The sequence below is a fragment of the Apium graveolens genome, chromosome 6 (genome assembly GCF_009905375.1).
Source record: "Apium graveolens cultivar Ventura chromosome 6, ASM990537v1, whole genome shotgun sequence".
Taxonomy (NCBI): domain Eukaryota; kingdom Viridiplantae; phylum Streptophyta; class Magnoliopsida; order Apiales; family Apiaceae; genus Apium; species Apium graveolens.
Genome location: NC_133652.1, coordinates 91,306,166 through 91,318,225, shown reverse-complemented (window position 1 = coordinate 91,318,225; position 12,060 = coordinate 91,306,166). Strand labels below are relative to the sequence as shown.

At 31.5% G+C, this 12,060-nt stretch overlaps 1 pseudogene; it reads right to left on the bottom strand.

Moving 5' to 3' along the window:
- Positions 1 to 8,512: 8,512 nt before the first annotated feature.
- LOC141663924 (UDP-galactose/UDP-glucose transporter 2-like) lies at positions 8,513 to 11,804 on the bottom strand (annotated as a pseudogene).
- Between the last annotated feature and the right edge of the window lie 256 nt (positions 11,805 to 12,060).

Genomic DNA, 12,060 nt, shown 5'->3' with positions numbered 1-12,060 from the left:
GATCTTGTCTAACTAATAACGTACATATAAAATATTACGAAGTAAAAGTGTAATACCTTATAACATCTTTAGTGTTCTGGGGGATTATAGCTTGTTCCATATAAACTACTTCGTAATCATCCGTTAAAATTAAGGACAAATCAAATCCACGAGTTAGCCAATTAATTTACGCTATTTAATTGGATCTTGGCTAACACATATCGTGTATATAAATAATTACGAGTCATATCGTATAAGCCCCTTCTAACATCTTTCAGTGTTCCGTGGGGTTATACTACGATATCCATAAAATACTCGTAATTATTCGTCCAAACTTCGAAAGCACAATCTTAAGCCAATTACTTGCACTTATTTAATTGGATTTTGGCTAACACATATCGTGTATATAAACAATTACGAGTCATATCGTATAAGCCCCTTCTAACATCTTTCAGTGTTCCGTGGGGTTATACTACGATATCCATAAAATACTCGTAATTATTCGTCCAAACTTCGAAAGCACAATCTTAAGCTAATTACTTGCACTTATTTAATTGGATCTTGGCTAAGACTCATAAATCTTATAAACGTGCTTGAAGTTAAGAGAGTATACTTTGACCTTATAATCGTCAATATACAAGTATACCTTAAAACCTTAAGTTGATATACTTAAAGGTAAAATTACAACTCCGAGGTTGTAATTAAAGTATTCTTCGATCTATAAATAATTAATCGAAAGAAGAAGAATACTAAAGAAGTCATAAGCCATAAGTGCTTAATATAAAAAGACTTTTTATATTACTCCACCTATCTATTTAATCTATAATGGAGTAATCATAAAAATACTTGGATTACTATTTATTATCTTAAGTCAAGTATTCTTATTTTGTTTAATATTCTTATTTGAATATTATACTATTTGTGGGATAGTACAGTAACATACTAGTTCAAAACAAATCTTTTCCTACTTGTTTGGTTTCGTGGATTGTCTTATTAGTTTTGTAGTGAGGTGAAGTGACGTGAGGTGATTCTCGTTCTAAGACCCAAGTCCTAGACGTACTAACGGGGAGTTAGTAGTCTTCGCACCGTGAAGAAGAGGAAAGACCCATGACCGGATCACTAAGATCCAAGACTGGCAAAAGCTAAGGAAGCCAAGTCCACACAAAGGCTCTACAACAACTTTGAAGAAATAGCGGGGAGTTATTGTTTAAGATAAGTTGTGTAGGTATTACATTTATTTTGAGGTGGTGACCCTTGTGTTACGCACCAAGACAAATACTTGTAAAGGGTGTAAAGGCTTCTCCGCCTACTAAAGGAGCGAGTTTATTATAAGAGAAAATCCCGGGTCCGGGAGAGGAGCTCGGGGACTGGAGTAGGGGTGAGCGAATCTATTAGAGGTTGCGCCATCGCGAACCAGGATAAAATCACCGTGTGATATTTTCTTTCCTTACACTTTATTTTCCGCACATATAAACTGCATAACCACTCGGTAAAGTTTTAAAAAGGGATAAAATATTTTTAAAACGCCACAACAATTTTTAAATTGGTAATTAATCTATTCAACCCCCCTTCTAGCTTAAAATAACCCTCTTACGGGACCTTACAAATGCAACCACTGATGATGAGTCCCAGCCTAAATTGAAGAAGTCATAAAATTACCAAAATCGCGGCCCATCATTATATCACATTTTTTAACAAATACGATCTATACCCTTATAATGACTACGTGTTTTAAAAAATTATGTAGGGGTGTCAAACACATAATTTGGATACAGATCTACCTATATCCGGATCCGGATCTGAATTTGAAAATCCGTATCCGAATCCGAATCCGAAAATATTTAAAGAATAATAACCGAATCCGGATCAGGTGGATATTATCCGGATACGGATAATATCCGGATCCGAATCCAATTTTCAAACAGATTTTTTTATTTTATATTAAAAATTGAAAAAATATAGTAAAAAATAAAAATTCCTTTTTAAAAATTAAAATAAGAGATAAAGTGATTGAATCATATTTTAATTTTTTAAAAATTAATTTTATTTTTCTTTTCAATATAATCGTTATCTTTAAATTATTGGACTCAAATAATTTTTTTCTATATGTGTATAAAATTTGTATAAACATAATATTTAATATATATATAGACACACACATAAACAAACTATAAAATTAATATAATATATTTTTAAATTATTTAAATATTTAGATATAAAATATATTTATTCGGATTCAGATATTATCAGATACGAATATGCCTATATCCGTATTCGTATCCGCAATCGTCGAATTCGAATACGGATAATTTCCGCTTTGTGTCGTATACAGATAACATCCGCTTTATTTCAGATACAAATACGAATTTTTCGGACGAATATCGGATTTTTTGAATTTTTTTGACAGCCTTAAGGATAGGCGAACGTCAATCTCAAGAATAGGGAAAATAGAGGATAAACTTTTAATTAATTGCGTTATTAAACCGTACTCTTTATATCACTTGTTTATTTTCAAGAAGCATTTTCACACTCCCGGTGTGCTCATAGATCCAAGTTATATTTTCTTTCTCCAAATTAGGTCCTCAAAATTGGATTTTAAAATGGTTTCAAAATGTCATATGATATATTATGATTGATCTTTATATAAATTATAAAATGAATCCTCATACATTCATAACAATCTTACCAATTAAAATAAACTAAAATAAACCGAAGTGATACATTACCCATACCATTTTATTCTGGAACTATAGTATTTTTCGTATTCAATTTTGGTTAACCAGAAAATTGATATACCAACAAAATCAAATCACTCGATCTAATTTTAGTTAATTTGGATCAGAGGTTATAAAGTTAAAAAAAAAAATCAGACATTACATTTTTTAGGTTATATTTTCCTTCACTAAATGCATATAATTTATTTTAAGAAAAAATAATTATAAATTAAATCACTCTTTTCAACTGAAAATGATTAACTTTAATAACCTAACGACCAATTTAATACTAAGAAAAAAATGTCAGATGTAAAAAATAATACAAAAATCTTCAATATTAGAGGGAGACTCGGAGAATAATAAAGAATTGATTTAATATGTATGATAAGTTGATAATCAAATTGAAATCAAATGACAAATAGTTCAAGTAATTTAACCGGAATTATAAACTATATTTTAATTTGGACTTTAGATCGAAATCGATTTGATATACATAGAATATATGATTTAACCTCAATAATGATCAACAAGAACAATATTGCCTGTCCAAAATATTTTCCACAATTTTTACCAAATATAACATTTTTAATTTATGATATTATTATTATGAAAGTTGTTGGATTACTGACATGGCACACTAGCAGTACGTGGAAAATGTTTGGGAAAATAATTCGGTGTTTCGCTAGTTGTAAAATGAGTGACGCTCGTGGAAAAAAATCTACAATGGAAGAAACTCGTAGCAGAAATATCTTATGTAGCACAAATCAGAGAACTCTAATCATGCAAAACTATTAGTTAAAATTATAGTTAATTTGTTTATGTTAACTAAATTTGTCGAAATTCTCCGAAACTATAACAAAATTGTACAAATACAGATTTTGCATATAGCCAATCCTTACATTACGTTCAACTTACATAAGCATTATTTTAAATTTTAACAAATACATCTAATAAAATTTTAACTAAATTTTAGGAACAGTTATGAAAAACGTTTTGTACCCTAACATCGATCGTTTTAAAATTTGTATATCATGATCTGTGATTATAAAAAAGATAGAAGCAGGTTAAACGCCTGTAAGTCTGTAACGTTTCAAACATGTTCATCTGTTTGTGAATGGAATAAAATATTACACACAGGGAAGTTATAATCGAGAATAAGGAACTGAGAAAGTTACTCGATAATCTTAAACATAGATACACAACTAATCAATCCGTCATATACATGTATAGAATTTCATCTATACATATATCTTGACGATTGCAGGATAAATTACATCTAATTAACAACATGAAATTTACCGCTCTTAGCCTCGTACTATATATATATATATATAGATTCGACCTGCAGGTAGGGTTCAAATTCTTGGAGTAATCTTGATAACAAGTCCTGGAAAAACATCATCAGGATCTTGAATATGCGGATTCTGCTCGACAATAAAAGGGTCTTTGCATTTGTCACTTATAGTATGTAACGTTTCTCCTTCTCCTACTACATAAATTTCGTCGCAAATTCTGCCTATAGGGATCAGTTGATCAACACCAACAGATGCATTAGTAACACCACCATGATCCTCTCTGAACAAATCTCCGTCGATGGAACTCACTAAGACCAGTGTGACAATGACTATGTAAATTGAATACCATGAAGCTGTTGTGTCAGCTCCAGTTTGGAACTTCATTTCAATACAAGAAATTGTGGGTGAGAATGAGAGAGAAAATGAGAGAGATGAGTGGTGTATGAATGAGTGGGTGGAGAGAGATGTATTTATAGGAGGAGACATTGTGGGTTTATTTTAAAGCCTGAAGTTGCAAGAAGAATGTGTGTTTGTTAACAGTTTCTTTACAAGGGGTCACGTTAGTCAGCATCCATTTTGATCAAACTGCCAAAAACGACTTGTGTTGTGTGGATAGATTTACTTTTGTCAGTTTTTAAGTTTGTAACAGATTTTGTCTTGTGTGTTTGTATAAAATATTATTACCAAGCCATTTGTTGAGTTTGACAACTGATACATAGTAGCATTTGCATCTGATATTTTGTACAATTCAGGTGGGAAATTTTGATTAAGAGGTTGAAAATTGAGATTTACTTTGAAGGAGTAGTTGAGGAACGATAATTTTATCAACGGGGACCTCACTGCTACAACTTATCAAGCTAGAAATGAGAAGTGCTAATGTAGAGATGCAAGTTAAATTCATTGGGCAAAAATCCGATTTTTTTTAAAAACGGATTGGATCGGATATTTTTAAAAATCAGGCCGGATCGAGTTTTTTAAAAAATATAAGAACCATTTTAGGCCCGCGGGTCGGCCCAGAGCCGGGCTTTTATTTATATATTAAAAAAATATTTTATTATTTTATAACTCGTATTATGAGTAGTTTAAATACTAGAGATAATAATATTTTAATATATCAGATAGAGGAGTTTAGACACCGAAATAAATAATTATTTTTTGATATAATATATAAATTATCATATATACATTAATGGCTTCTAATATTATATTATAATATTTTAAAAATTATAAAAAGTATTGTATATTGTCAATTTTTTTATAAAAATTGGTTTTTTAATCGGAGTTTTTTATCGGGCCGAACTGGACTTTTATCCGGGTTTTTTTCGATTCGGGCTTTTTGAAATCCGTACTTTTATCCGGGGCCAGGCCGGATTTCGAGAAAAAAAAAGGCCCATTTAAGGCCGGGGGTTGGGTCGAACCGGGCCGGGCTTTTTTCCGGATCGGGCTTTTCGGACTTTTTTCCGGATCGGATCGGATTAGATTTCGAGTTTCAGATTTTTTAAACATCTTCATGCTAATACAGCATGTGGTAGTTGTTAAATTTTTTTTCTCCAGAAAGGGTTTAAATGTTTTCTGATCCTCATAGTTTGACACGAAAGAAGTTGCATATCTGTTTTATTTTGATCGTAAATCGTATTTTTATAAATATTTTTTTAAAATATATTAAAATTACAGATAAAATATTAAAAAAAATTGTATTTTGATAATTTCTCAAAAAATATCATGATTTTTGGGGGTAAGGCCACGTTGAAAAGAAGTGAAATGCACTGAAAAAACATGTATTCCGAGATATACCAAAATATCATCCATATATATGGTATGGAGTTGTAATTAGCGTGCTAAGAAATAGGTCACAAGTTGTGGGCTATTCCATCACATCCGGCTGCCTCCAAAAAACTAAAAAAAATATTTTGAATAATATAAAAATCAATTTACACCCTACCTAAATTGTTTTTCTCGTGCTGCATTTAGATATTTTCCTGAAGGTATGTTGAAATTTGATTGTAATAATTATTTAATTCGAAAGCATATTTTCTGGGTCAAAATTTTCAATCTCCTCTTTGACGACAGAGTTGCATTCATTAACAAGTCATAAAATTACATTTCTAGATATTTATTTCTTGCTTTATGTTCTTTCAAAGAGCACTGCTACTTGGCCCAAATTTAGTCCCAAGTATTTTCATTAAAAATAATGTGGCATGATATATGATATAATTGCCGGATCCTGTATTACTACTACCAAGTATACCCATACCACGCCCACGAGTATTTGAAAATTAATTTGAAGTAAATCTTTATTAAATAATACATTTTCCAATCTTTTTCTACATTTTATATTACACTGTTGTTGTTGCTGGTAAGATATTAGAAAAGTAAGGCCTCATTTATTTTGGTTTGTTTCGATATAACATGAATTTTTTTGAATTTGAAATAAGTTATCATATTTGGTTTGTTATACTTATATTTAAAGTCGGGTAATGGAAGTCCAAGTTCCAAAATTTCTTTATTAATCACAAAATATGAAAAGTGAGTCATCAAGGTTCATTGTGGTTATCACAATTTAAATACTTTCTGTCTCAATTTATTTGTCCCATTTAACTTTTGCACGTAATTTAATATACCTATCTCCGTTAATTATTTTTTAAAATTTTATTTTTGTAAATAAAATTTTAATATTTAAATTTTTATTCAAATAAAAAAAAAATTAAAAATAATTAAAGAAGGTATACGGTCAAGACACCTTAAAATACGCGTAAAAGTCAAAGGGGACAACTAATTTGGAATTAAGAGAGTAGCTTTTTTTTTGCCAAAGAGGGAGTCGGTATTTAAGTATAAAAACATTAACTATTTACCAAAATTAACTACTCCTATGTAACTTGTAGTTACATTCTAAGAGTATCTCGAATGATAAAATGTAAAATGGTTGACTATAATTATTAGTTATCACCATTTTGTGAAATTTTAGCTAAGGAGATATTATCTTTATTATGATTATGTAAAGTTATAGGTTTTTTTTGCCAAATATAGCCAACTAAAAATGATTGTTTATAATTTTTGCTAAGAAGATAAATGGTTGGAGCGTAATTTCTTTTACATATTATCTAAATATGTAATTTCTTTTACATACTTGACATCTAGATGTCAACTAGATTATTTATCTAAGGATTTTATAGTATTGGAGGTGCTCTAATAAACCAAACACAAATACTCTAACTATTTTGGAATTTGTATTTGTAACTTAATTATCGGGAAGTTTAAGTTCCTATGTATATATAAAATTGACAAAATAAACGAGGCCTAACGGGAAAACATATTTCAATATTTTAATTTTTCAAATTCTCTCTACAAAATGGTACTGTATTTAAAGATTTGAACCTATGACAATAGATTCCTGTTTCTTAACCAGTTAAACGCATTATCATTGCATCAAATGCTACTTCCTCGTAAAATACTAAAATACTGGTTTTTGAATTAGTTTTGAACATTTTTCTAATTTATTTGGAAATAATATCTCAACATCTTCTGGCTTACATTACAACAATATGGGCAAAAAACATGGTTAGAAATTAGTCAACAAGAAAAGCTATAAGAATTAAAACATATAATTGAAAATACATATATAAAAAAAGATGAACACTTCTACTTACTAGTGCGCGTATTGATTATTAATCCCACTAAAAGCATCTAATGGCATTTGTGAAGGGAAAAGAAAGGGATAGAACTGACAGTGCATAATGGCATTCACAAATCACAAGTGAGTTTATTTTTACCGACTTGTTTGCCTCTTGATGCTAATTGCAAGTCATGATCCACTCCTCTGAGCCAGAAAAAAATCAGCTCAATTGCTTATGCCCTCATCATTATGTTTTACTCGGACCACAAACATAATATGACTTGTTTCTAAACTAAACATTACAGAATACTACGACTTGTTTCTACTGAAACAGACCTTACACTCACACCACCTATTTGTATCCCGCTAGTGGAATAACTTGTTTCTACTAAATATCGGTAACTTCCAAAGAACCAAGATCTACAAACTGCCTCTTTACTTGTAGGACAAGGTCGGCACTGAGAGACCCTGACAGAGTAACATAACGTAGGCTAAGTTTGTGTAGTGAACTGATGTATCTCTAAGACTGAACCAAATATGTATGCTCAGATTATACTGAAGCCTGTCTAGTTCAATTATGTGAGACCTTACTCAATGGATTCACAGAGATGAAATTAAAGGGATCGGTTTCTTCTTTGAATATTTTACCTAAAAGCCGCTGGATCAATTATCGTCTATGCTCATTGTGTAGATGCTAGGCAGTCTCAAGTTATAAATTGCTTTTTACAATCTCATGAACCTCGTTGTCGTTGGTGATCAGACTTCAACTTTGTAATAACAGAGTTCAAGAAACGACTACAGAGTTCAAGAAATGACTACCATATAAGTTGTTAATTTTTTTAATGATAAAAATTTCACATGTACTCCACTCCACCAATAGTAATCCAAAGCTACAATTAGTAAGTAAATCATTAGATAATTATGGCTAACATAATAACTTCATTATTGACTCAGAAAGAAATTTACACTAAAGAGCAAAGACAAACATAATCACCTTAAGATTCATTGTTGTACAACTCAGAATGTTAGACTAAAGGTCGTCGTTCTTCCTCATCATTTTCTACTGCATTTCTGCTTTTATCACTGTAAGAAAAATTCTCAACCTTAGCAGCCATAGATGATCTTGTAGAACGCTTGGTTGGACTAGTGTCCTGCAAAGGCAGCAACTTCAGTATGATGCCCATGGATATCAATATCAATCCAGTTCCATGTTGTTCCGTTAATGGCTTTGTAAATATCATATAGGATAACAGCAATGTTACTGCTTTTCTAGCTGTTGTTATCTGTTCAAGAAAAGAAGAGAGGTTATTATTTTGTAACGAAATGCATCTGATCTGTATGCCAAAATATCTAATACCGAATATAAATGCTACAAATATACCACTTGACATAGATATTGAAGTAATTACTTAGATATGCCATAGACTGCGAATCTATCATTGTAGCCCAAAGCCAAACTTCAATTAGAAGACCTAGTACTTGATTTCTTGTGGGTAGTTTAAAGGAGGAACAATAAGTAAATGCTTACTATTTCAAGAATCACTGAGAAGGCACCGACCGAGTAAATGAACATATACCAAACAGTTCAACTAGGACTATAATTTGATTCTCGAGCTAGTTTGAACTCCATTCGATAGCTCGTAACAGGTTCGAACTGAAATCGTTTTTATAGACAAATTAAACTCAAACACGATTCCTATGCACGATAGATCTCAAGCTCGAAATCAATAATCAAAAACCTGACTCTGCTTGAATTACTGCCCCAAATACAACAGAATCTTGTAAACTAGTACTATATCATAATTCATAACTATTAAAAGAACATTTCAAAATACAAAACCCGAACCCAGTGGAGCCAGTGGAGAAGCGGAGAAAGACAGAAATATATACATTTTTTTGAACTGTATTAGTCAACATAATTTGAGCGGGACTAGTTTTCTTCTTACTTTTCTGTTTGGCTTCTTTTATCATGAGCTTAACAGATTTTTATTAACAGTTAAAGGGAAGAATCGTGAAAATATACCATAGCAGTTGTAGCAGCACCGAAAATAGCAATGAGAGATAGAACAGACACTTGGCCGATAAACGTAGCCATGGCCTCAAATACCAACACTCCGTACACATAAGGATGCTGCAGTATAAATCTGTATCAACTCAATTTCATTCTGACTTAAACTTGTATAAGCTGGAAAAAGAGTGAACATAAGTCTTACCTGAGAACAGGAAGTCCATGCCTTAAACAGTTCGCCGGTTAAAAGCATTGGGGGAATGAGAAAAGGCAACCCGACAACAGTTGAGCAAAAGAGCATTTCCATCTGTGCCAAATTAAGTGGAACACAAGTTTTTAATTTAGACAGCCTATTAAATTTAAACCACACAACGAGCAAAGAGTAAGAAACATGCAAGTCACCTGTGTTGTTTCAGAATTCATAGTAAAAATGGCTTCTTGAAGATTTCCTAAAAAAGCATCCATAACTAATGCACCACACACCATTATAACACCAATGAAGCTGAAATTTGGGGTAGACTGAGCATCGGCTAAAGTGAAAAGAATCAGTCCTACTACTAAAAGTATCGCTGATATGTATTCATGAAGTGGGTATTTCCGTCTCAACCCTGGTACAAAGGCTCCCATTATCATCACAGGTAAAACCTGAAATATCAAAATTACAACCAAAACTTCAGACTGACGAATTCCTAAGACCAATGGGGTAGTGCTCCAGTGGTATTACCCGCTCCCTCCAGTGGGCGGTTGGTAGTTAAAGTCTCAGTAACACGTTTTGGTAAAATAAAGATAGGGGTCCTCTTAAAAACCCCGCTTGCCTTGAAGAAAGAAAAACAGAATACAAAGCTTGATGAATTTGGAATAACAGATACATAATATCTGTTAGTTCTATTTTGCAGTCACGTACTCTATGGTTTTCATCATAACATTTTTGCTCCATCTATATAGGCATAACAGTGTTTTTTTTAACTTAACGTATTGAAGTGGAAAGAAATAACAAAGCTGACTAGCTATGCTGTTGAGAAATGAATAATATAACACTTAATTGGCATGGAGGGCGATGATTATGTGAGCAAATATCCAAGGTAAGACTTAGGAGTAGATTTAAGCATCATTTACCTTGGTGGATTTGAACATGAGTTGGGCAGGGTAGTTAAGAAAAGCCAATGACCCTTTGGTAAGACCATGAGAACTCATTAGTACAACAGAAAGCTTTACGTAAGTCTTCCACGGATTCACCATTTGCTTACTAGTAAAGCCTTGCATGTAAATAAGGGCAAGATAAACCCACCCTTGAACAAATGTGAAATACCATCCATAACTGCAGCATTCCACAATTTTCCGGCCAATTTAGAATGGTAACATTTTATACAAACAGAGCTTCAGTCTAACATTAATCAGTTCTTATCTAAATGCTGAAATACAGTAAAAATAAATTATCTAACTACTAAACTTATAAGGTGCATTTCACCCTTCTTGTTACTATATAATGCAAAACTAACCTGAATTGAAGGCGATTATAAACATATTCCTGAAATTAACAAAAAAACTAAAATGAAAGAAAAGCAAGTAGAAATCCCAATTTATACTACAGACAAATTTCATAAAGATTAATTAGCAAGAGCACATTACAAGCATAAGTGAATAACTGAGAAAGAACGATATATTTTTTCCTAAAGAAAGAAGATAATCTAAGTAGTGCTTCACAAGGTCGCAGCAAATATAACATATAAAGTTCCAATTTTTAAGTATTAGAAAAATAAATTGTTCTGGTCATGATCATAACAACAGCACACAAAATAAAGGTCTGTTTGGCTAAACAGAAGAAGCCCGCAAAATAAAAAAAACCAAGAACTCTAAAAACATGCAATATTCTTGAAATTAAAAAAGTGGGGTTTAAAATAATACCTCACAAACACCATTAACAAGGTAACCAAAGAAAAAGCCAGAAGAACAAATGAGAAATTGTTGCCATTTGGGTCTCTTAGAAAGTGAGAGACCAAACAGTAACCTAGCTTGCTCTTGCTCCTTCATTTTATTTTGCCCGTGAGAACTTCAATCAATCTGACGTTGTATAAATATATAAATTTATGTATGTAAGTAGGTAGGGATCTTGGGCATTTGCATGTTATTATTGGGTATAATATATAAATTTATTAGAGTTTTAAGCTACATTTTGGATACGTTACATTCTTGACATTGCCAAGAAACGTGACTCTTCTGGTTTTTATTGTTTTTTTTTAATTGTTTTTTTTATTTGTTAAAAATGACTGAGACCCTTTCACGTGTACCAGCTTACAACCGTGAAACACACCTAATTCCATTAATATTTTTATTTTTTATTTGATTACAATAATTTTAATGAAATTCTAATTTAAGTAAATAAATATTACACATTATATAATTCTATTTTATTCTCTTTTTTTTGACGGAAACTATTTTTATTCTGTATAT